We start from the raw sequence: 26,145 nt of genomic DNA on the forward strand, positions 1-26,145 counted from the left end.
GTCTAAGTGTGCTAAAGAAACTGTCGTTTAGACCTTCATCAATGCTACTTTGAACCGATCATCAATAAGTGGCAAGAAAAATATACCATTATTATTTCACTGTCCAGCTTCTTAATGCACAAATATTTTACCAGCACAGTTCCATTTTTTAAAAAACAATTATCCAATCTAGTCTCCTGTTCTTCAAAAGGTGCTAGCTACGAATTCTGGCAGACTTCCAGTCTCTTTCCCCAGTAAACATTCTTTGCACGTGATCCTAGTCTTTGAAGATCAACAAGTTCAGCGACTGCAGATTAACAAGAATGACAATCCAGCATAAGCACACTTTCCAGCAATAGCACTGTTGCCTCAAAGGTCAGAGGTTCAAGTCGCATCAAGAGGATTAATGACAAAACCCAAGCTGACACTCCAACGTAGCACCGAGAAACTGCAGCACTGAGAATTATATAACATGTTAGAATGAAGCCCATCTGCCGCCTTGGACGTATGTTAAAGTTTGGAGGGGCCCTTTTTCCTCGTAGCCTGTCCAATACGTATCTGCAACGTCCCTAACAAAAATGATCAGCGTCTTATCACATTGCTGTTTGCAAGAGCTTGCTATATGCAAATAGACTACCAGATTCCCTATACTTTAACAGGAGTTCATTATAAAAGTACTTATTCACTGTATCATACTTTAGACATCATAATGTTGTGAAAGACACAATATAAATCCAGTTTTTCTTCTCTAAGTACTTATTAACAAACAGGAATGGATCCCCTAGATGGCTTCCCCCGCACAGAGTTGTTGAGATCCACTGGAGCAACAGCATTGTTGCTCTGACTGAGATGCACCTGCAAGTTAAAGAATGAATTTGAGACCTGGGATCTGGGTGTCTGGCCTCATGCCACACCAAGGAATGCATTTATCCCCTAGCAAAAATCAGGATTTCAGGAAGTTAGAATGCCTTTAGATCCTTCCCCACACCAATGCTGCAGACCTCACACGAATTGTCATTTTAACTTGCCCTTTTGGGTAGGCCTGCAGCATGCCCACTGGGAGGCAGTACAGTTCTGCTTTGAATATGAAGGTCACGCTCTGGTGACATCATCAGGCTAGAATTGCGATTTTACCATGATACCTGCTCACTCCACCAAGTTTCTTCTAAGTAAACCTTGGGGTCTTTTCTGTCCCAGGCATCATTTCCATGATTGTGAAGCTCTCCATGCTACAACTACAATCTCATCACGAGAAACCATTCCTTCAGGTCAACGTGGCAGCTTTCCTCTGCCAGAAACACACTCTTAAAAGTTGGTCAAACGGGGCTACCCATCAAAATCAGGCAGGAAATTGATGGTGTCTATTCTGAAGAGATCTGCAAAATGAAAGCTCCAATATCTCATGCTGCAGAGGGCCAGATACTTTCTCATCTACCTTAGCTCCTGTATTTACAGCTCTCAACAGGAATTGAGAACTTTCACAGCTCTGTTGACATTGACAGCTCTGAAGGATTCTGATGAAATTCAGTACAAATAATGACTGCCATGATAAGGTGTGAACTGTAAATGCTGTAGATGCCACAACAAGGTGTTTGGAAACAACCTGGGTTGAACGTTATTCTGCAGATTTGCTTGGCACTGCTTATGTTGCTTATTAAAGTAATATAAAAGTGATATTGAAACCCACAGTTCTGTATGTCAAAAGTATACCAGAACGTATTTTTTTAATTCATTCATGGGACATTGGTGTCACTGGCTGGCCAGCATTTATTGAACTAAATTGTTTACAAAGCTACTTCAGAGGGCAGCTTAGAGTCAACCACATTGTTGTGGTTCTGGAGTCACATGTATGCCAGGCCAGGTGAGGATGACAGACTTCCTTTGCTGAAGGACATTAATGAACCCAACAGGTTTCTTCCGACAATCGATAATGGTTTCATGTCGTAAGTAGATTAACTTCAGATTTTTAAAAAATTGAATTTAAATTCCGCCATTTGAATCCGGGTCCCCAGAGCATTAATTGATTTTCTGGATGAACAGTCTGGCGATTTTGGCCTAAATGTACAATGGAAGATCTTCACTGGATTCATCTCAAATTAATCTCCAGTAAAAAGAGAGCTTTTGTTCTGAATTTCTGGAAGATTTTGGCCTAAACTAGAAGCTAGTAGCCAAGCTTGATAATCTCAGATTGGAAGTGTCAGCTTGACTTTATTGATGTAACAAACAGTGGCTGCAACTCCATATGGTTTCTGTGATTAATTGAGACTTGGGAAGTGTGTTACTGCCTGACATTCCAAGCTACTTTAGCGTGTGGTAACCTGTAATTGGAAGCTGGCGAGTAGGTAGCTGCTCTGTCCGACCTTCACTCATTTGTTTCATGGGGTGCTGTCATTTATGTCTGGGAGCATGATGAAGTACAACATGGTAATTACCCCCAAAACAATAGGGTCAGAAGTGCTTGGAGAAGCAGGGAGCTGTGACAGAGTGAAAAATGTCAGGTATCCGTTACTGTCAGCCTCCAAAAAGACGCCATTCATCACCACTATTAGGCATCAAACAGGAACTAGCGATGTGTAAATTTAATTAGACAGACAAAAGTCACAGGAAGCCAGGGAGAGGTACTTACAACACAGCAAATGATGGTAACGTGGGATTGTTGAGGGCAAAATATTTTTGTAATTCAAAAGAAGTCAACGGTTTTAAAGATTTCCCTTTAATAGCTCCCTCAAATTTTGCACTGATTGGGCCAGCTTGGCATCGTTCCTTTAAATGTTCAGTTGTCAACATACATCATTTGGCTGCTTCCCAAATGTAATCCATTATCAGCCTAGTTGAGAAGCATTTTGCAATCTGAAGTCTTAAACACCAGTTTAAGATGCTGTGTACCTTTTATTCACTTCATTCACATAATATGACACAGCTTAAATAAAATGAGTTTTCTTGCTTATGCTCAATACTCTTTATGACTATTTTGACCGCTAACATGCAACTAATTGAAATGTGGTCAATGGCATCTGCCATTGAAATAGGAGTAGAAAAAAAAGAGAATAAAATTCTGGTCCTTTTTATCAATTTGTCTCACATATCCTCCTTTTCTTAGAATCCCTCAAAAATAACTTGTATTTCTAGCACTTTTAATACCAGAAAACATGCATGCAAAAACTGACAATGAAACATGATTGTCAGACAGGTGACTGAAGTCTGATCAAAAGAGGTTTGAAAAGAGGGTCTTAAAGGACAAAAGGCGAGACATAGGGAGGAAATTCCAAAGTTTATGGCTAAAGGTTCAGTTGTCAGTGGGAAGCAAAGGGAGTATGCACAGGAGCTCAGAACCTGACGAAAGCATGAATCTTTCAATGACATTGGAAGGGATAGGCAATAGAGGGACTTGAATACAAAGACAAAAACTTTAAATTTGGGAGGTGGTGGACCATAAGCAATGTTTGTCAGCAAATATTAGTGATAGTTAAAAGAAGCTTAGTTCTGGTTAGAATGTAGACAGCATAATACCTTATCTCTCTTCAGAAATTCCCTCATTGTCTTTTGAACCCAATTGTGGAGAAACTGTTGAAAGCATCGATCAAAAATTTGTGGCATAGATTACAAATATTTTTATTCCCAGCATTTTATTCCCACAAACTAGGATCTTTAGAATGACAAACTGCAACTTAAATGAGAACAATAATTTTTTTTTAAGATTGGTCCTTTAATTAATGGTACGAACTCCAAACAGTATGCGTCATGAGAAAGGCTCTTTCACTATTGTCCATCTTTGTGTTTTTTTCTTTCATTCACAGGATGAGGGTATTTATTGCCATCCCTAATTGTCCAATTAAGATTCAACCACATTGCTATAGTTCTGAAGTCACATTTATACCAGACAAGGTAAGGATCGCAGTTTCCTTTCCTAAAGTACATCAGTGAACTAGATGGGTTTTTCTCACAACTGACAATGATTCCATGGCCATCATTAGATTCTTCATTCCAGATTTTTTTTTAACTGAAATCAAACTGCATCATATGCCATGGCAGGATTTGAACCCCAGGCCCCACAACATTACCTGAGTCTTTGGATTCACAGTCCAGGGATAATGCCACTAGGCAATTGCCTCTCTTTAAATTCATTATTTGAGTGCCACCTTCAGTAAATGCCAACGATGCTTCATCTGTTTCCTTCAGTTGTACAAGTGGAAGGTTGAGTTAGGTTCTTAACCGGAAAGCTGCAGTTGGTCCTTCATCACTGATAGAGCCCCGTTCAAACACAGACTTTGATATGTAATCAAATGAATGACAAAAATCATTCCAGACTTCCTATCCTACCCTCAAACCTTTTTATTTTCTTCAACTCGTCTTTGCTGACAAATTACTGTACAAGTACAGATGTGGACATAAGTCGATGGTGTTACTTCAAACTAAATGGAGAAGCCCATACAATTTCTCAGGAAAATATATTTACATAGAATTTTGTAACAATTAGTAATTAAGTAGGAGTTTAAGTAGTAATCCATAATTCTGGTAATTTCAGCAGAGGGAATAAATTATTTGAAATGGAAGCACAGACATTTAACTATCTTATAATAAGTAACCCATATGATGATGCAAACTATTGGAACATTTCAGCCATCTATTTCAGGCAGCTATTAAGAACTGTCAAACTATTCACAATCTATTAAATAAACAAAACCAATTTTTACATCTGAACTTAATAAATTGTCACCGGTGTTCGAGCAAATAAACTTACAGTTCACACACCTTTTGTCCCTTTAGTATGTGACGCAGAAGCATTGTCTTCAGCAAATTGAGGAATCCACAGCCTTCAGCAACGCTCTTTGACAAATCATTACACTTAGTGTAAGTGCCCTCTAGTGGACCGGCTGTACATTATTTAATTTCTTCTCATTATTCCTTCACATGGTGTGGGTGTCAATGGCAAGGCCAGAATTTGCTGCTCACCCCTAATTGCCCTTGAGCTGAGCGGCTTCCCTGGCCATGTTGGAGGCCAGACAAGAGTCAACCACATTGCTGTGGATCTGGAGTCACACGTATGACAGATTTCCTTTGCCTGCAAGTCATAAGTGAACCAGGTGGGCTTTTATAACAATCAATAATAGATTCATGGTCACCATTGCTAAAACTAATCTTCAATTCCAGATTTAGGAACGGAGTTCAAATTCCACCAGCCACCACGCTAGGATTTGAGAACGTTTCCCCAAAGCATTCACTTGGGCCTCTGGAATTACTAGTCCCATAACATTACCATTATTCTACCATCTTGCCCTCTCAAATTTTACTAAAATTCACTGTTCAAGTGGAAATATTTCAAAGATTACTTCATAGATTTACTTCTTATTCCATAAAACAAATGTAATGTTCAAATTTGGTCAGAAAATCAGTGGCATGGGGTCAGTTAACGTAATCTTGCATTTATAAAAACATCTTTCTCAGCCACTGGACATCCCAAAAGCTTTACAAATAAGTATTTTTGAAGTGTAGTTATTGTTCCAATAATGCAATCATGGCACAACTGGTGTAGTGAGTTCCCACAAACAGCAAACATTACTCACCAATAACCTCCTTTTCTGATAAGGGAATAAATATTGGCCCAGAGACTAAGAATATCTCCCTTACTCTTCTTCAAAATCATGCCTTTGGATCTTTTATATTCATCGGAGAGGATAGATGAGACTTCATTTTAAAATTTCCTCTGAAAGCTAAGATGACTGACTGTGCTCTCTCAGTACCACAATGGAGTGTTATTTTTCATTTTTATGCTGATATCCTGGAATGGGATTTGAACCTACAGCTTTCCGATTCAGAGGTGTAAGTTTTGGCAACTTGGCTATGGCAGTGACACTTTTAACTTCTAACTTCAAATCACAACCAAAACTAGGGCAGACTAAGAAAAATGTATTGATATTCTGAATTGCAGAGACTTCAATTAACCACTGAACTGTAGGCTTCAAGGGAATTTGGGCATGCTAAGTAGGCAAGAATGTGACATGTAGAATATAATGTAGTGTGAAGTAATCCATTTTGGTAGACAAAAACAGGGAGACAAAGTATTTGTTAAATGATAAAAGGTTAGGAATATTAATGTCCAAAGGGACTTGGTGTCCTTGTTCATGAGTCACTAAAAGCTAGGATGCAGGTGCAGCAAGCAATAGAAAGGCAAATTGTGTGCTAGCCTTCCTCGCAAGGGTATTTGAATGTAGGAGTAAACTTTCTCTTGCCACAATGTACAGTGTTGGTGAGTTTGCATCTTGGAGTAGTGTGTGCAGTTTTGGTTTCCTTTTCTAAAGAATGCAAATCTGATAGAAGGACTGCCACAAAGATTCATTATTCTAATCTCTGGGATAGGGATATTGTCTTATGAGGAAGGAAAGAAGAAATTAGTTTGTATTCTCTCAAGAGTTCAAAGAATGAGAGGTAATTAATTGAAACTTATAAATTCTTACAAGGCAAAGCAGGGTGATGGGAACAGGTTGGTGAGTCTCATACCAAGGACATATTCTCAAAATAAGGGACAGGTCATTTCAAGCCAAAATGAAAAGAACTCTCTTCACTCAGAGGGTAGCAAATCTCAGCAATTCTCCATCCAAGAGAGCTGTAGAAGCATGTTCAATACAATATTTCTGGATATTAATGATATCAAGGGATAAGGGGATAGTGGGAAATGTTTAGTGTGGAAGTAGAAGATAAAACATCATCCATTTGAATGGTGAAGCAAGTTCAAAAGTCTGAATTGCCTCGTCCTGTTCCTAACATACATGCTGTAATGCAATCAAGTGATTTCAAAGAAATGTGTTTTATAAAGTTTGTCAAGCCACATTGTCTTAAAGCACTTTGAATTATAATTTAAGTGTAGAGACAACTGTTATATAAGCAAAACGATACAAATACATCCAGTGCTCTTCTGATGTAATTGATAATGGTATCTAAACCACTTGATTGTACTATTGTGTTGCAACTCACTAAGATCTATCTGTAGACTCCTCTGTATGCTACACTGTACCAACCTCCCTCACTAAATGGCTGCATTCGCAATATACTGTTTATCTGAAATGACAAATTATATTTCACAATAGTTGATGTTGGGACATGGAACTAAAAAACACTGAAAGGGCTAAGTCCATTCACTCCATAGTATTATGGTTTCTAACTAAGCTCATCGAAAATTTCTGCGCAAATAATTTAAACAAGATGCAACTTATGAAAAAACAAAATAATGAACTTTATTCAGCTACTGTTGCTCTGGAATGAATAACATACCAGTGTTTCATAAAACTATGCCCTTAAACTTGAATTCTAGAATCTGCTCACTACACAGCTTTCTTAAAGATGCTCAGTGAGTTGGTAGAAGTCTAATGAAACATCTTACTATTTATCACTTTGAGAAAAAAAACTATTGTGACTATCCAAACTTGGAAGTTTGATTCTACTTGTGAACAGTTTTCCATTTGCATTTATTGCTGCCCATCCTGAGACAAAGATGAAGTTCTAGAGGGTTCTACAAGTTGATTTTGTCCAAACTAGAGCCAAATCTTATTGTTCAATACAGATTTCATCCATTCTCATTGTCAAAACCCTTAGGGTATGACTCTTCCTAGATCTGAAATTTCAGAATTTGCTTGCTACATCTCTTGTGACGTGCTCCTTAAAACCTATCCCTTTGGTTAAGTTTTCAGTGATCAGGTTGGTTAGGTGATGAAGGGCTTTTGCCCGAAACGTTGATTTCGCTGCTCGTTGGATGCTGCCTGAACTGCTGTGCTCTTCCAGCACCACTAATCCAGTATTTGATTTTCAGCATCTGATTCCATTTAACAGCCTGCCAGCTGCTGCTAAAATGCAAAGCTACTTTGCAGGACTGAAAATTGAAAGCACTTACAGAACCGTATCCAGCAAGAGTTAATAGTTGGCAGGGAGGTGGGGGAGAAATGAAAATACAACATTAATTTGCATTTGCAGCAGTGTGAACACTCCCTGCTTTCTATTTGTACTAACGATCAACTACTTTACACGGCAAGTCTTAAATGTGCATAAAATGCATTCATTCTTGTTCAGACTGGTCCTGTTTGATATTACCAATAATACTGTACACAAAGTACCTTTGAGGTTAATGGTATCATATGAACCATTCACTGTTTTACAGCCATGTAATTATTATTCTTAACATATTTTCTTACATTTACCTATGACGTGTACAAATGCATACAATTAGAATCAGCACTTCTTTCATTGCAAATTTAGGTAGCTCAGTGTAAGAAATGACTGTTTAAGGACTGTTTATGGCATCAGTGCATGCAAATTTAGTATGCCACATTGTTAATTTTCTGCAGAAACTAAAATACACAAATTAACCCTTACAGTGAGCAAGTGGACAAAGGGACTTTATGTGACCAAGTTAAGCACTGAGATGCTAACAAAACAGCAAATTTCTTTGCTATTAACCAACACTGCAGCTATTTAATTTTTGTAAATGAGCTCCGAATAACAAAAATAAAGTTTGAAAAGGAATGAGAGATCAAACAGCCCATTCACTATACACCTGCCAATAACCACAAAGAGTTCCTGTGGACTTGTTCAAGAGCTGAGTCCTTTGTTCTCCACCACCATTTCCTTTGCAGGAGCTGATGTCTCCTTGGCCTCACAGAAGAGGCTGAATAGGCTGGGGCTGTTTTCCCTGGAACGTCAGAGGCTGGGTGGTGACCTTATAGAGGTTTATAACATCATGAGGGGCATGGATAGGGTAAACAGACAAGGTCTTTCCACAGTTGTTGGAGGGGTGGAGCGGATCCAGAACCATAGGGCATAGGTGTAGGTTGAGAGGAGAAAGATTTAAAAGGGACCTCAGCTGCAACTTTTTCACGCAGAGATTGGTGTATGGACTGAGCTGCCAGCGGAAGCGGTGGAGGTTGATACAATTACAACATTTAAAAGGCATCTGGATGGGTATACGAGTAGGAAGGGTTTAGAAGGATATGGGTCAAGTGCTGGCAAATGGGACTGGATTAGTTTAGGATATCTGGTCTGCATGGATGAGTTGGATCAAAGGGTTTGTTTTCATACTTTACATCTCTATGACTCTAAGTGAGAAGTTTTGTATTGGTCCTCCTGCAGGCCTAAAACAGACCCCAAGTGGGAGTAAGGAATAAAGACAAAATCATGGTCTGCAACACTCCTTCCCCCACTCAGCCAAAGGAAGAGTCATTAGTTTTATTTTCCTTCATAAATAAGATCCCTTACAAAATGATGGAAGCATTATAAAATTGTGTGTGAAAGGAAAGGGAGAAGCCATCCATTTGTGACAAGGTTTGAATATTCTCAAGAAAAGCAACTGGAGACTGACCCAATATTGGTGCTCTCCCTCAATTTCATAAACTCAGCACTGGAGAGCGAGAAGAACAACAGTGCAAGAGCAAGGAGCACAGCCATATGTACCTCAAGGGCCTAAATGAACAGGATGGCCTCATGGCATTGTGCACTTCCATCACAGGACAGCAGCACATATTTCAGGGTAAGGCATCGAGCTCTTGATCACCGCTGCTGCCTTCCTCTAGGGACAGGCATGAAAATCAAAGGGCTTTCCTGCATACTCACACCATTTCAGTTACACAATGGCAAGACAGAGATTTAAGGGCCATTCTTGTCCCTTTCTCAAATGGGGAATTGTGCTACCAAGGGCATAAAACTGCCTTAAAAGCAATGTATTTTTAAGAGTAAATCCTCCATTGATTCAATAAAACAAATGATACTTCAACAGCAAAGTAGCTGGGGCCTTGCCAAGATTAGTTAAATAGCAAACTTGATATCATGGTTCGTTTACGAGTGTGTCAAGCTGGTGTGATATTTCAATGTGAAAACTTTTTCAGACTAAAATTATCAGGAATAAAAAGGAAAGAAGTTATGAATCAGCAAATTGCAGGTCAAACCACACAAATGCCTGGATATTTTAGGGGAGACAGAAAGGTAGCAGGGTTACATTTACACAGCAGAAAACCAGGCAATTCCAGGTTGGCAGAGATTGGACAAATTTAATGGCAGGATCACATTAAAATTGCTTTAGTCCACTTCCCATATGACTTGATTGTGTTACAGACCAACTATTGGGTAGGAATCTCTATGATACAAGGCTGTAATAATCAGAGAGTTATCAGGGGTTTTGTTGGAAGTGGCAAGTAGCATGGCAAGGAGCAAGGCAGAGATCCATAGAATCCATACTGGCTATTCAGCCCAACACCCTGACCCATCCCCCTACCCTTTCCCTGTAACCCAGCGTTTCCCATGGCTAATGCATCTAACCTACACATCCTTAAACACTATGGGCAATTGAGGATGGATAATACACCTAGCATGCACATCTTCGAACTTCATCCGTCAGACTTTGAAAATCATTTAAATTTGAAAAACTGCAGGTTGGGCTTTTCAAAGCTGAGGAAATCTTTCTCCTGATATAAGTCAGGAAGGTCTCAATCCAGCAGTGATGTGTTTTTGCATTACTGTCTACACTTGATAACTTCACTCTCATTTAACAAAAATCTACACCTCCGAATCAGGAGGCCTGGTTTCAAGTCCCACCTACCCCAGAGATATGTAATAACATCTGAACAGGTTGATTAGAAAAATATAATAAAAATCTATCTCGCCCTGCCTTAAAAATATTTAAGGACTCTGCTTCCACCACCTTTCACAAAGAGAGTTCCAAAGACTCACTACTCTCAGAAAAACAAAACTGGCTAATTATGTTTCAAATGGGCAATCTCCAATTTTAATACATTGACCCTAATTCTAGATCCTTCCATGAGAAGAAACATCCTCTCCGCATCTACTCCATCCAAATCCCTCAGAATTTTTCAAAGTTTCAATCAAGTCATCTCTTAATTCTTCTAGACTTCAGCAGCTATCCAAACTTTTTTTTCAGAAAACACTCTCGCTCCAGGTATTAGTCTGGTAAGCCTTTTCTGAATCACCTCCAATGTAGTTACAGCCTTCCTTAAATAAGGTGACCAATATTGTGCATGGTACTCCTGACAGTCTCACTAGTGTCATGTACAAGTTAAGCACAACTTTCCCACTCAATTACCCTCACAATAAATTATAACATTTTATTACTTTCCTAATTACCTGCATACAACCTTTTGTAATTCATGCACAAGGACACTCACGTGCCATTGCATCTTAGAGCTCTGCATTCTCTCACTGGAGGCAAGTTTGGGCCCAGTACGAGACCCTTTGGCATCAGCAGCTGCTGCGTCGGCAGATTCATGAACACTTTGTTCTTCTGCCTTTATATTTTAGGTTTAGTTTATTTTTAAGACGGCACCAGAGAGTGGTGACACTGTATTTGCATTTGTAACAAAATACATGTGACGATAAATCAAATGCTTCTTTTTTCTTCCTGTCAAAATGGACAAACTCACATTTTCCAACATGATACTCCACTTGCCTCAACTTTGCTCACTCACTTAACCTATTTACATATTTTTGTAGTCTCATGTCCTATTTACAACTTACATTTTTTCTTCTCGTCTTTGTGTCATCAGCAAATTTATCAACTATCCCTTCCGACCCTTTATCTAAGTGTTTTATAATAAACTGTAGTTCAAATTATTCTCTGAGTTTCTGGGCAAGTTTATTTTAAATGAATGCTGAACAACAATTGTACTTATATAGCATCTTAAATGTGGTGAAGCAACTCAAGTATTTCACAGTAGCATTAGCAGCAGAAAAAGGCTAACTCTGAATCACAAAAGGAGATAAGTGAACCGCTGCGCAATAGCTTGGTCAAAGAAGTAGGTTTTAAAGAGCATCTTAAACATGGAGAAAGACAGGCAAAGAGGTTTAGAAAGGGAATTCTGGGGTTTAGGACCTCGTTCCAGATCCTTTCCAGACTTTAAAGCAAAAATAGTGATCTTATCTAGAATACAGCTCTATGTTCATTAGCAGAGATTTCAACTTTATGCTCATCTATAACTTTTCATATTAAGTTTCCAGCTCACCACCAATGTCCCCACACCCTGTGAAATGTTTCGTTAGAACCCAATTCATCTCTAAGGACAAGATGTTAACACAGAATGTAACTTCAAAGAATTGTACTAAGAATAATGGAAAAAATTCAGCCTGTAATTGGCAAGAATGAATTCTGGTTTCAAAGCAAATGGACAATCAAGATGTTGACGCTTGCCAAGCTTCCATCCAACTAAACAGAGAATCTTTCTCCTGTCTTAAATCGATCAAAAAACAGAAGGGAGAAATAAATCAATAGGTCATCACTGAAAGTGATGTAAACAACTCAACTAACCATTCCCAGTTACAACTGACACACATTTGTAGTGAAGTGTTGCAGTTGACATCTTGCACGTTGCAAATATGCACTGACTGGCAAGGTCGAATTTCATTCCCCTTGTTCCTGCTATTTTTACGAAGGGCTCAGGTGTTGATGTGAATGAAGTAAAATGCCATCGCTTTCAAGCTGGCAAGGTTGTTTGTATCTCAGAGCTGCTTTGTTTTCCTCTGAACCTGAACGATACTGTCTGCAAGCACCAACCAAATTTTCAATTAAAAAAATCAAACTTGGCTCAGTATGTGCAGCCTCCTTTTTTAGCCCAGCACTGTGAAATCTACTTGCTGGAGTCTCTCTACAGGTTCTAAGGGTCAGATGAGATTGATAGCTGAAAATGTGTTGCTGGAAAAACGCAGCAGGTCAGGCAGCATCCAAGGAGCAGGAGAATCGATGTTTCGGGCATGAGCCCTTCTTCAGGACTGAGATTGATAGTCTGATGTACTAGCTCATTTGTGTATTTTCCAATTGACAGGCTTCTCAGTAGGAGTTCCTGGTAAGTGCAGGGGAAATTAGATGTAAAGAAAATTTTCTTGTATTCTTTCAGGGGGCTTGGGCTTCAACTGGTAAGATTAAGAGGGTGGTGCTGAGTCACCTTCTTGAACTGTTGCAACCCATATGATGCAGGTACACTTACAACACTGTTAGAAAGGGAAATTCAAAATTTTGACACACAGTCAGTGAAGGGGCTGTGATATAATTTTAAATCAGGATAATGTATGATCAGAAGGGAACACGCAAGCAGTTGTGTTCTCATGCATTCACTACTTTTGTCCTTTTAGTCATAGAGTCATACAGCACGGAAATGGAACCTTAGGTCCAACCAGTTGAGTAACATCTCTAGTCTTGATGACTCTTCATCAGAATCTTAGCTTGCTCCCTTGTCATGGATGCTGTCTGATCCATTGTGATCTCCAGCATTTGTTGTTTTCAGTTCATGACAGATTATGTTGTTCTGAATATTGCACAATCATCTGCAATCATTCTCACCTCTGACCTTATGATGGAAGAAAGAATACTGATGAATCATCTGAAGATGGCTGAGCCTAGGACACTACCCTGAGGAACAGAAGCAGCAATGTCCTGGAGCTGAGATGATCGACTGCCAACAAACAAAACCATTTTTGCTTGTGCTAGGAGAATTTCCCTCAATTCCCACTGAATTCAGTTTTGATTGGGTACCTTGTTGTCACTCTTGTTCAATAGCTGCCATCATATTAAGGGCAATCATTCTCACCTCCCCACTGAGTTTAGTTCTTTGGTCCATGTCTGGAGTAAGGTTGTAATGAGATCAGTCAAGTTCAAAATTCCAAGTGTGAGTGAAGAGGACTTTGCAGGGTTGACAGGGCTGGGGGTGTTGTTATCATTTCCAGATTTAAGTCAATGCAACATTGAATATGGAATTGAAAAAAATGCCTAAACATCTGGCTTGTGGTTGTGATACAAAGATCCCCTGATTCCTCAGTTAGAGTCCTGTTGTAACTTCAGTTGCTGAGACTGAACATTAAATTCACTGAAATCACATTATTAGCAGGATGCAAAGAATAGAGAATTGATCCAACACTGTCGGAGTTTTCTCTCCAACTTCCATACCGTTGAAAGCAACTTCCCAAAAGGGGTATGAAATCAGTGAAATGTGCTCTTGCGTTGGCATTTGCACCAAATCTGATAGAGAATGATTTGGAGGTGCCAGTGTTGGACTGGGGTCTTAAAAACCACACAACACCAGATTATAGTCCAACAGGTTTATTTGGAAGCATTAGTGTTCTGAGTGCTGCTCCTTCATCAGGTGGTTGTGGAGTATAAGATTGTAAGATACAAAATTTATCGCAAAAGTTTCAAGTGTGATATAACTGAAATTATATACGTGTGGTTCTGTTCGCCGAGCTGGGAATTTGTATTGCAGACGTTTCATCCCCTAGGCGACATCCTCAGTGCTTGGGAGCCTCCTGGGAAGCGCTTCTGTGATCTTTCCTCCGGCATTTGTAATGGTTTGAATCTGCCGCTTCCGGTTGTCAGTTCCAGCTGTCCGCTGCAGTGGCCGGTATATTGGGTCCAGGTCGATGTGCTTATTGATTGAATCAGTGGATGAGTGCCATGCCTCTAGGAATTCCCTGGCTGTTCTCTGTTTGGCTTGTCCTATAATAGTAGTATTGTCCCAGTCAAACTCATGTTGCTTGTCATCTGCGTGTGTGGCTACTAAGGATAGCTGGTCGTGTCGTTTCGTGGCTAGTTGGTGTTCATGGTTACGGATCGTTAGCTGTCTTACTGTTTGTCCTATGTAGTGTTTTGTGCAGTCCTTGCATGGAATTTTGTATACTACGTATGCTACAAAATCCCATGCAAGGACTGCATAAAACACTACATAGGACAAACAGGAAGACAGCTAATGATCTGTATCCATGAACACCAACTAGCCACGAAACGACACGACCAGCTATCCTTAGTAGCCACACACACAGATGACAAGCTACATGAGTTTGACTGGGACAACATTACTATTATAGGACAAGCCAAACAGAGAACAGCCAGGGAATTCCTAGAGGCATGGCACTCATCCAGTGATTCAATCAATAAACACATCGACCTGGACCCAATATACCGGCCACTGCAACGGACAGCTGGAACTGACAACTGGAAGCGGCAGATTCAAACCACAATAAATGCCGGAGGAAACAGCACAGAAGTGCTTCACAGGAGGCTCCCATGCACTGAGGATGTCACCTAGACAGGGGACGAAACGTCTGCAACACAAATTCCCAGCTCGGCGAACAGAACCACAACAACGAGCACCCGAGCTACAAATCTTCGCACAAACCATGAAATTATACATGGAAGAAGACCTGGATTGTTTGTCAAGACTCTCATCTTTTAGAATGAACATGCTGGTTTCAGTTCTGAAAGACTTTTAAAAAGACTTAACAAACAATCCAGGTCTATTTCAATATATAATTTCAGTTATATCACACTGTAAACCTTTGCTATAAAATCTGTGTCTAAAGATCTTATACTCCACAACTGCCTGATGAAGGACCAGTGTTCCGAAAGCTAGTGTGCTTCCAAATAAACCTGTTGGACTATAACCTGGTGTTGTGTGATTTTTAATCTGATAGAGAATGAAAAACTTGCAATCAGAACAACATTGGATTATCAATTCGCAACTGGGGCAAATTAAGCCATGAAATTATATAGTTACAGGAGCGAATGCCACATTGGAAACAATATGCTTTGAACATAGAAAGACAGAAAATAAGAGCAGTTGATCAGCTAAGCTCGTATCCTGTTCCCACTTTCTCCCTACATTCGATGATCCCTTTAATCCTCACAACTATATCTAACTCCTTTTTGAAACTACAAAGTTCAAGCAACAAAATATATTGGGCCATGACTTGATCAGACTTCCCAATAACTAGTCATTGCAGTAATAAACATACAACAGCGCATGTTATAGGGTTGACGATCTGAATCAGCTTGTTTCAGCAATGGATTCGTGGTGCTGGAAGATCGGGACATTAACCGCCTCAACCTGTCTACCCCCCTCCCCTACTCCAACCTCTCACCCTCACAACGCGCAGCCCTCCAATCCCTCTGCTCCAATCCCAACCTCACCGTCAAGCCAGCGGATAAAGAGGGCGCAGTGGTAGTCTGGTGCACTGACCTATACACCGCTGAAGCCAAACGCCAACTCGAGGACACCTCTTCCTACTGCCCCCTCGACCATGACCCCCCCCCTCCACCCCATCATCTCCCAGACCATACAGAACCTCATCACCTCAGGAGATCTCCCACCCACAGCTTCCAACCTCATAGTCCGGGAACCCCCCACTACCCGGTTCTACCTCCTTCCCAAGATCCACAAGCCTGACCACCCTGGCCGACCCATTGTCTCAGCATGCTCCTGCCCCACTGAACTCATCTCTACCTACCTCGACACTGTCCTATCCCCCCTAGTCCAGGAACTCCCCACATACGTTCGAGACACCACCCACGCCCTCCACCTCCTCCAAGACTTCCGTTTCCCCGGCCCCCAACGCCTCATCTTCACCATGGATATCCAATCCCTCTACACCTCCATCCGCCATGACCAGGGCCTCCAAACCCTCCGTTTTTTCCTCTCCAGACTTCCCCAACAATACACTTCCACCGACACTCTCATTCGTTTGGCTGAACTGGTCCTCACCCTTAACAATTTCACCTTTGAATCCTCCCACTTCCTCCAGACCAAAGGCGTAGCCATGGGCACACGTATGGGCCCCAGCTATGCCTGTCTCTTTGTTGGCTATGTAGAACAGTTGATCTTCCGTAATTACACTGGCACCACTCCCCACCTCTTCCTCCGCTACATTGATGACTGCATTGGCGCCACCTCGTGCTCCCGCGAGGAGGTTGAGCAATTCATCAACTTCACCAACACACTCCACCCTGACCTTAAGTTTACCTGGACCATCTCCCTCCCCTTCCTGGATCTCTCCATCTCCATTAATGACGACCGACTTGGCACTGACATTTTTTACAAACCCACCGACTCCCACCCTACCTCTTGCAAAAATGCCATCCCGTATTCCCAATTTCTCCACCTCAGCCGTATCTGCTCCCAGGAGGACCAGTTCCCCCACAGAACACACCAGATGGCCTCCTTCTTTAGAGACCGCAATTTCCCTTCCCACGTGGTTAAAGATGCCCTCCAACGCATCTCGTCCACATCCCGCACCTCCGCCCTCAGACCCCACCCCTCCAACCGTAACAAGGACAGAACGCCCCTGGTGCTCACCTTCCACCCTACCAACCTTCGCATAAACCAAATCACCCGCCGACTTTTCCGCCACTTCCAAACAGACCCCACCACCAGGTATATATTTCCCTCCCCACCCCTTTCCGCCTTCCGCAAAGACCGTTCCCTCCGTGACTACCTGGTCAGGTCCACGCCCCCTACAACCCACCCTCCTATCCTGGCACTTTCCCCTGCCACCGCAGGAACTGTAAAACCTGCGCCCACATCTCCTCCCTCACCTCTATCCAAGGCCCTAAAGGAGCCTTCCACATCCATCAAAGTTTTACTTGCACATCCACTAATATCATTTATTGTATCCGTTGCTCCCGATGCGGTCTCCTCTACATTGGGGAGACTGGGCGCCTCCTAGCAGAGCGCTTTAGGGAACATCTCCGGGACACCCACACCAATCAACCCCACCGCCCCATGGCCCAACATTTCAACTCCCCCTCCCATGGAGGTCCTGGGCCTGCTTCACCGCCGCTCCCTCACCACCAGACGCCTGGAGGAAGAACGCCTCATCTTCCACCTCGGAACACTTCAACCCCAGGGCATCAACGTGGACTTCAACAGTTTCCTCATTTCCCCTTCTCCCACCTCACCCTAGTTCCAAACTTCCAGCTCAGCACTGTCCCCATGACTATATCCTTTTCCACCTCTCCACTCCACCCTCTCCTCCCTGACCTATCACCTTCATCCCCTCCCCCACTCATCCATTGTACTCTATGCTACTTTCTCCCCACCCCCACCCTCCTCTAGCTTATCTCTCCACGCTTCAGGCTCACTGCCTTTATTCCTGATGAAGGGCTTTTGCCCGAAATGTCGATTTTGAAGCTCCTTGGATGCTGCCTGAACTGCTGTGCTCTTCCAGCACCACTAATCCAGAATCTGGTTTCCAGCATCTGCAGTCATTGGTTTTACCTTGTTTCAGCAATGGTCAAGTCAAGGCTAGTATGGATAGAAGAAATGCTGCTCTTGCATTGGCAACCTGATGTTTTCAGGCCAGCTAACCTTTGTTTATTACATCCAACATATTTTTAACATACGCACACTAAATTCATACACAGGAATAAAAACCCGAGTGAGTAGCAAAGTAATTCTGCAAATACCCTCTGGCAATATGAGTGAGCTGAAAAGCCAGATGCCATTTCTCCACACTCTCCCTAGCTCAGAGGCTCAAAAATAGTAGCCAATTTGCCAGAACTTTGCAATTAGTAAAGTACCAGGAGAAACGGCTTCCCAAAGTGGTTTTGAGTCCTCTTGCTTTGAAACCAACTCTGAAAAATAAACAGTCACTTTCCCATTGACAAAGCTTTGCATCAAGTCTTGTTTTATTCAGATTACTTGGTCTCTGCTATTTAAGTCCAAATCCCTTTCCCTGATGGTAAATTCATAGCCCCATGAAATGTTAATTTATGAAACTGCTAACAGGTTATGGGAGTATAAATGTCTCTAGCTGTTCCAAGGATGTCAGAATCCTATTGGCAGCATCAACAGAAAAGCTGTATGCAGCAAATGAATTATTAAACATTCTTTGATTCTGCTGTGGTTTAGAAGGCCAAGAGCTAGGTTTTGATGCTAAAGTTTTGAAACAAAACTTGAAAGGGCTCTCCTGAAAACTCCCACTTCACTGACTCAGTATAAAAAGTACCTCCGACAAATAAACTTACAAAGAGATTCAAATCCGAAAGAAAATTCTGACCAAAAGTGTGTTCAACCAGCTGTACAGCTGTCTGAAAGTATACACAAATAAAATAAATTGGGAATTCAAAGCAGAAAACTGGAAATAAATCAACAAAATTGATACTAAGCTTTTATAAAGAATAATGTGAGAAGCAGAAACCAATTCTGAAAACTACTCCCTTGTCATGCACAAAGAAATAATGTTGTAAACGTATCACCAGGCCCCTCCATGTCTGTTTGATCACTTGGGAAAGAATACAAAGTCTAGTGTTGTATCTCACCAGAGTTCTTCGGATTACTCATTCCAAGCTGTCAAACAGGAAACAACATGGACAGGACACAAGACGGACAGGCATATCCTCAGACACCTCCACTATACTATTTTGCAGTCAAACACAAGTTTGATTAAATACATCTGTGGGCTAATTAAAAGCATATTCATCCAATTTTTTTTTGCAAACATCACTTCGCTCATCTCTTTAGTAAAAGTTATTAAGACCATCAGTTGAAAAACTAGTACTCAACAATTTCTGACAACATTCTGAACACTGCATTGTAATAAAGGCATCAGAACTAATAAACGAAATGGTGACATGATTCAGCCTTAGGATACTGAAAGAATATACCAGACATACAACTGATAGTGAACAAATGTCAGGCTTTGAGAGACTAAGCTCAATGGAATGAAGAAACATCAAATTAAGCACTTTGGGATCAATGAGCACATCCGAAGAGAACAGGACTCAAGGCATTGTGTGTTCTTATGTCCAACTTACACTGCAATCTGTTGCCAGTTTTCCAAACATTCGTAAAACGCTAACTCATAAAATAGAGACTACTTTTGTCCATATAATATCATGTACCAGTATCAGCAAGTCTGAGGGCTGGTCAGCAAGGAAACACTTAACTCAGCGAAACGAAATACAGTCAGCTAACAATTTGTGCTGAAGGGTTTTAAAAATCCATTAATGTCAAACATAATTAAAAATGCTTCTTTATTTCAACTCATGGACTAAAAGACTGCCATTTCCAGAATACTTACAGCTGACATACTATCCACTTGTTGCATGATAAACAATGCCATTGATTTGGATTTTAGGGCCAAGACCTTGGTATTGATGTGCACAGTTGCATCATTAAACTAAAAAATAAGTACTCAAAGCTGTTTGATGGAAAAGGATTTACAGGCACTCAATCCCACACAGAAGATTCCAAGGCCTACAAAAGTCTGGGTGTACAATGACATCAAAACACTAAAGGTCAGTTTCTTCATATTTGAAAGTGCTTTGATAAACATTGTTTCCCTAAGAAATATCACATCAGAGGCTGAGGGGTGGCCTTATAGAGGTTAATAAAATCATGAGAAGCATGGATAGGATAAATAGGGGTGGAGGAGTTCTAAACTAGAGGGCATATGTTTCAGGTGAGAGGGGGGATGATTTAAAAGGGACCAAAGGGGCAACTTTTTCACTCAAAGGGTGGTGCATGTGTAATGAGCTGCCAGAGGAAGTGGTGGAGGCTGGTAGAATTACAATATTTAAAAAGCATGTGGATGGGCATATGATAGGAAGGGTTTAAAGGGATATGGGCCAACTGCTGGCAAATGATACTAGATTAATTTAGGATATCTGGTCAGCATGGATGAGTTGGACCAAAAGGTCTGTTTCCATGCTGTACATCTCTATTGGCATCCTTATCGTGTCACGTTACTGGAGGTTGAACATCAGTGTCACTACGAGACAGAAATAAAATGTTCAACACTATTTGAACACAAATACTGCAGTTTCAATCTGGACCAGGTGTATCAAAGGTTAAAACATACCTTTAAAATACAAATATTATACAGGATTGATTTGAATATATATAAATGGAAAGCATTACTTAAATTTGCTTCATTTATTTTACTTCTTTTAACCTTTGTTTCATATTAATAAACTTATCTGAAATCTGAAGAAACATCAGAAACATAATCAAGGGGTATGGGGAAAAAAGGCAGGAAAGTGGATTTCCAGATGATTAAATCAACCATGATCTCATTCAATGTCAATGAAATCTCAATGGGCCAAATAGCCTACTTTGTGCCTACGGTCCTTGCATAGCAAAGCTCAATGGTACTCTGGTGTCTGCAGCCAATATTGCATCTGTAGTGAGACACAAAGTATTCAAGCACTCGTACTCACTTGGACAAAAACAACAGTAGAAAAGTATGCCTGGATTTTCTTAACCTTGGAAATCAAACAATATGCAGCTGAGAAAGAAAGTTTCTTTTCAATGAATGTTCAGAAAGACAAATTCTGCGCAAATTGCATTTTAAGCATTTCATTTTCTTCAACTTTATGAAAGGCTTAGTATACATTCCAATATTCAGAGTGCTTTTTTTGTGTGTATCAGTGTAATCTTATCTGTGGAATCCCGTGCAATGTAAATACAACAGACAGCTGCATATAAAATACACACCAAATGACAACAAGAAGTGAAGATCAAAATACAGAATACAGCTGTATGGCAAATCAGAGTCTCAGGATTACTACAATACAGGAGGCCATTTGGATATCTGGAGGAGTAACTCAGCTAGTTCCACTCCCCTGCCCTGCACATTTTGTCTCTTCAGGTGCTCATCCAATTTCCTTTGAAAGCCATGGCTGAATCTCCATTATTATGCAGTGCATTCCAAGTCACAAAACCTCACTGCCTCAGAATTTTATCCTCATGCCATCCTTAGTTTTTTTTTGTCATTCACCTCAAATCTCTATCCTTTGGTGGGCCAACTTTGTGCCAATGGAAACATTCTCTAGTTATGTTGTCTAGACATGTCATACAACACCAGGTTATCGTCCAACAAGTTTATTTGGAAGCACTAGCTTTTGGAGGCTGCTCCTTCATCAGGTGGTGGACAATTGATTTTGAAAGCTTTCTTCCCCTCTCAGGAGAACAGTCTCAACATTCTATTCGTGCAACTGGAGTTTCTCAACCTTGGAACGATATTCCTACATCTTTTCCGAACGTGGATTCTGGACCACCTTCCCTAAAACACTAAGGGTATACCTCTTATTGTAGACAAGACTTACATTTAGTGTAAACCCCGAAAAGGTCGCCCCTCAGCCTCCAACAGTCCTGGGAAAATAGTTCCAGTCTCTCCCTGTAAATCAAACCTTCCAACCCTAGCAACATCCTTGTAAATTTTTTCTGAACCCTTTCAAATTTCACAACATCTCGCCTCTACAGGAAGGCCAGAAGTGGCCTAACCAATGTCCTGTACAGCCGCAACATGACCATCCAGCTCCCATATCCAATGCTCTGACCAATGAAGGGAAGCATACTAAATGCCTTCTTCACTGTCCTATCTACCTGCCACTCCAGGATGAAGGAACAATGAACCTGAACCTCTTTGTTCAGCAACACTCCCCAGGACCTTACCATTAAGTGTATAAGTGTATAAATCCTCTTCTGATTTGCCTTTCCAAAATTAAACTCCATCTGCCATCCCTCAGCCCATTGGCCCATTTGATCACGATTCCATTGTACCCTAAGGTAACCTTCTTCACTGCCCACTACACCTGCAATTTTGGTGTCATCGGCAAATTTATTAACCATATATCCTATGTTCACATCCAAATCATTTACATAAATGACAAAAAGCAGTTGACCCAGCACCAATCCTTGTGGTACATCACTGCTCACTGGCCTCCAGACTGAAAGGCGACCCTCCACCACCCCAATCTGTCTTCTACCTTCAAGCCAGTTCTATATCCATGTGGCTAGTTCTCCCTGTATTCCATGAGATCTAACCTTGCTAACCAGTCTATGAGGAACCTTGTCGAATGCCTGACTGGAATCCATATAGATCACGTCCACCGCTTTGCCCTCATCAATCCTCTTTGATACTTTTTCATAAAACTCAATCAAGTTAGTGAGACACAATTTCCCATGCACAACGCCATGTTAACTATCCTTAATCAGTCCTCGCCTTTCCAAATACGAGAAAATCCTGTCCCTCAGGATTCCCTCCAACAACTTGCTGACCACCGATCTCAGGCTCAATGGACTATATAGTTCCCTGATTATTTTGTTAAAGTTTTACGAGCTCTTTTCAAATCAAGTAGAAGGGCTTATGCCTGAAATGTTAATTCTCCTGCTCCTTGGATGCTGCCTGACCTGCTGCGCTTTTCCAGCAACACATTTTTCAAATCAAGTATCAAGTCAGGAACAAATTGCATCAATGAAGCACAGCAAACTTGAGAAAACATCTTAAGGCATTTTATATCATACACCAAGTGCAGGGGATATTAAGCAGGGGTTACTGAAGGCTGGGTTAATAGTAGTTGAAGGAAGGTCATAAAGAAGGGGAATTTGGAAACAGACCCAAATGGGCTAAAAACCATTGTAGGTCAGCAAGAACAATTTTGATGGGTAAACAAGAAAGAACAAGCAAGTTAGCATTCAGTCTGCAGAGTATGAATGAATTCAACTTATTGATGGTGGATCACCAAGAGGCTGGTATATTTAAATCTCAAGGTAGCAAAAGCAAGGGTTCCAGCACCAGATTACTTGAAGCAGGGCCTGTGTATAGAGGTGAAAGGCACTGGCATTTTTGATGGACTATGATCAACAGTTCATCTCAGAGTCAAAAAAGGCTACCAAAGAAATGGACTGTCTGGTTCAGCTTTAGACAGTGGCCTGGGAGAACAATGGGATCAATGGTGGGACAGCAGTATTTTCTGTCCCTTCCAGAAACCATATGATGATATTCCCAATGTTTAACTGAAGGAAACTGCAACTCATCCAGGAATGGATTTCCAGCAATGAGGTTTAGCCAAGCTCTCTTGAGTTTTGGCTATATTGTTAATCAATTATTAATTAACGCAATGGCCTGCTTGAAATTGGTGCTTTTCCCCTGTCTACATACTAGACAGATGTCATCAACTGAAGCAAAGATTGTCCTCAAGTTAGAATTGTGCGTATTTCAAATTATTGACTATTCAGAAGACACTGAAGAGAATTCAGAAACAAGAATCAGGATAGTGCCTGTGATATAGGTGGACAAAACTACTATGCTCTATCACTATATACATGTCCAATTATCTTCAAATCTCTGCAACAGGATTAAAGGCTGGAAATGAACTGGGATTACGGCAAGGGGCAAAGTTGAATCATTGTTTAGAAGATGAGTCATGGCCGAGAAAGCATGGGGACTTAGTCCAGTCAGAGTCTTTCTCTGAAGCAACAGTAAGTGATTCCAGCTATTAACATTTCCTTCTGGGAAGAGGGATGTAACTCATGCTAAAGGAATGCTAGATACAGGGAATAAAGACCCTTCATTATCTTCACCCGTGGTTATGTTCATGGCTGTTCAAAAAATATCTCCTTGTAGAATTGTCTAACACTGACAACAACGCCTCCTAAACTGAAGAACTGCTGTTATGATGAAATTAATGTGATGTGCAAAAGGGTAGTGGAAGCACATTTGATTGTAATGGAGGTACGAATATACTTGAAAAGGAAAAATCTGCAGTAACATAGGATAGAACAGGGCGTGTAATTAATTTTTGATTTGATTTTGACTTGATTTATTGCAATCACATGTACATAAGTATGTGAAAAAATTTTGTTGTGCAAGCAATACAGGCAGATCATAGTGTGCTTAGACAGAGCTAGACATACAAGGTTATGGCAGCACAGAAGTTGTGCAAAGCAAGATTAACATTATTTGAAGGTAGGGAGGTTCATTCAACAGTCTAGTAACAGCAGGGAAGAAGTTGGCCTTGAACATCTTGATGAGTCTGTTCAAGCTTCTGTATCTTCTGCCCGACAGAAGGAATTGAAAGAGGGGTCTTTGATGATGTTGGCAGCCTTTCCATGATGACGAGAAGTGTAAATGCAGTCCATGGAATGGAGGTTGGCTTCCATGACGGTCTGGCCATGCACACAACTTTCTGTAGTTTCTTACTGGGCAGAGCAGTTGCCATATCAGGCCGTTATGCACCGGATAGAATGTTTTCTATGGTGCATCTATAAAAGTTGATGGGGATCCTCATGGACATATCAAATTTCCTAAGCTGCCCGAAGGAGAAGAGGCATTGTTGTGCCTTCTTTATTGTCATACCTACGTGGAAGGTCTAGGACAGATTGTCGGTTATTGGCACTCCTAGGAACTTGACACTCTCGACCCTCTCCACCTTAATTCCTGGAAAAAGGGGAGGTGGTGGTGAATTGATAATTTTACTGGAAATTCAAAACCCTAGGCTAATGTTCTGGGACCAGAGTTCGAATCCTGCCATGTTGAAATTATAACTGAAGGAAAAGCTAACTTAATGGTAACTATGTAACCACTGTCGATCATCGTAAATAAAAATCTGGTTCACTAATGTCCTTTGGGGAAGGAAATCTGTCATCTTTGCCTGGTCTGGCCTACATGTGACTCCAAACCAACAGCAATGGCATTGACCCTTAACTGCTCTCTGGGCAATTATGGATGGGCAATAAATGCTGACCTAGCCAGTGACACCAACATCCTATGAACAAACAAAAAATACTGAATCTCTTTCAAGGAACCAGTACCACCAGGAGCTGAATGCCCTTCCTTGCTTTGTGTAAATCCAAATATTGAACTCCAATGATTATTCTCAAATTATGAAATCTTGCTTAAAAATATTGATGAAGAGTTATGGGGTCAGAATCTCATCTCAGAATCAATGAGCATGACAAGGCAGTGACAGTCTGGTGCAACCTAACGCAGAGGAAAGCTTCAATAGAATTCAGGTAACTGTACGTTTTTATGTCAGAGACTATGTATTATCCTCTCAGTTGAGATTTGAATAAGATATACTCTGGATGACATTAACTAATAAAATGGATCTTAAATCATTCACCAATTTCTATTTTGGTGGGTAATGAATATTCTAATATAACACTTCCACAGCATTACAGATAATTTAACAACTGCTACATCAAGGTACTGTAGATGGCCTTCAACTGGAGGGACAATAGAGCACATCAGTGGTGAGTTAATAGAGATGTCAATGGCAGAACATGTTCTCCTACTTAAAATCCTTCTATTATGCAACAATGCTATCAAATCAGAACTCAGATCATAATGTTACCTAGTACAATAATTTTGTAAACACAGTTCAAATATCGACCAGTATTTTTAACAGCAAATTGTTGTCTCTTGCAATCAAAATATTTGCAACATACTCTAAAGTGCAAGGGGGCCTCGATGTAACATGTCACAGCACAATGCACCACAATTCAATTAAATTCAACAGTACTGACATCAAACAACATAACCCAAAGCAACTCAAGAGAACACAGCAGAACAAAGCTTAACACAATGCAATTCAACACGATATAGCTGATTAAAATGCAAGACAACAAA

The 26,145-nt window shown here is 40.8% G+C and overlaps 1 protein-coding gene across 15 annotated transcripts in view; it reads right to left on the reverse strand.

The window, feature by feature from the left end:
* The window catches only part of raraa (retinoic acid receptor, alpha a), a 571,472-nt gene that overhangs the window by 238,534 nt on the left and 306,793 nt on the right, over positions 1-26,145 (reverse strand). The gene's annotated exons all lie outside the window — the stretch shown is intronic.

This window comes from Chiloscyllium punctatum, chromosome 42 (genome assembly GCF_047496795.1).
Source record: "Chiloscyllium punctatum isolate Juve2018m chromosome 42, sChiPun1.3, whole genome shotgun sequence".
Classification (NCBI taxonomy): Eukaryota; Metazoa; Chordata; class Chondrichthyes; order Orectolobiformes; family Hemiscylliidae; genus Chiloscyllium; species Chiloscyllium punctatum.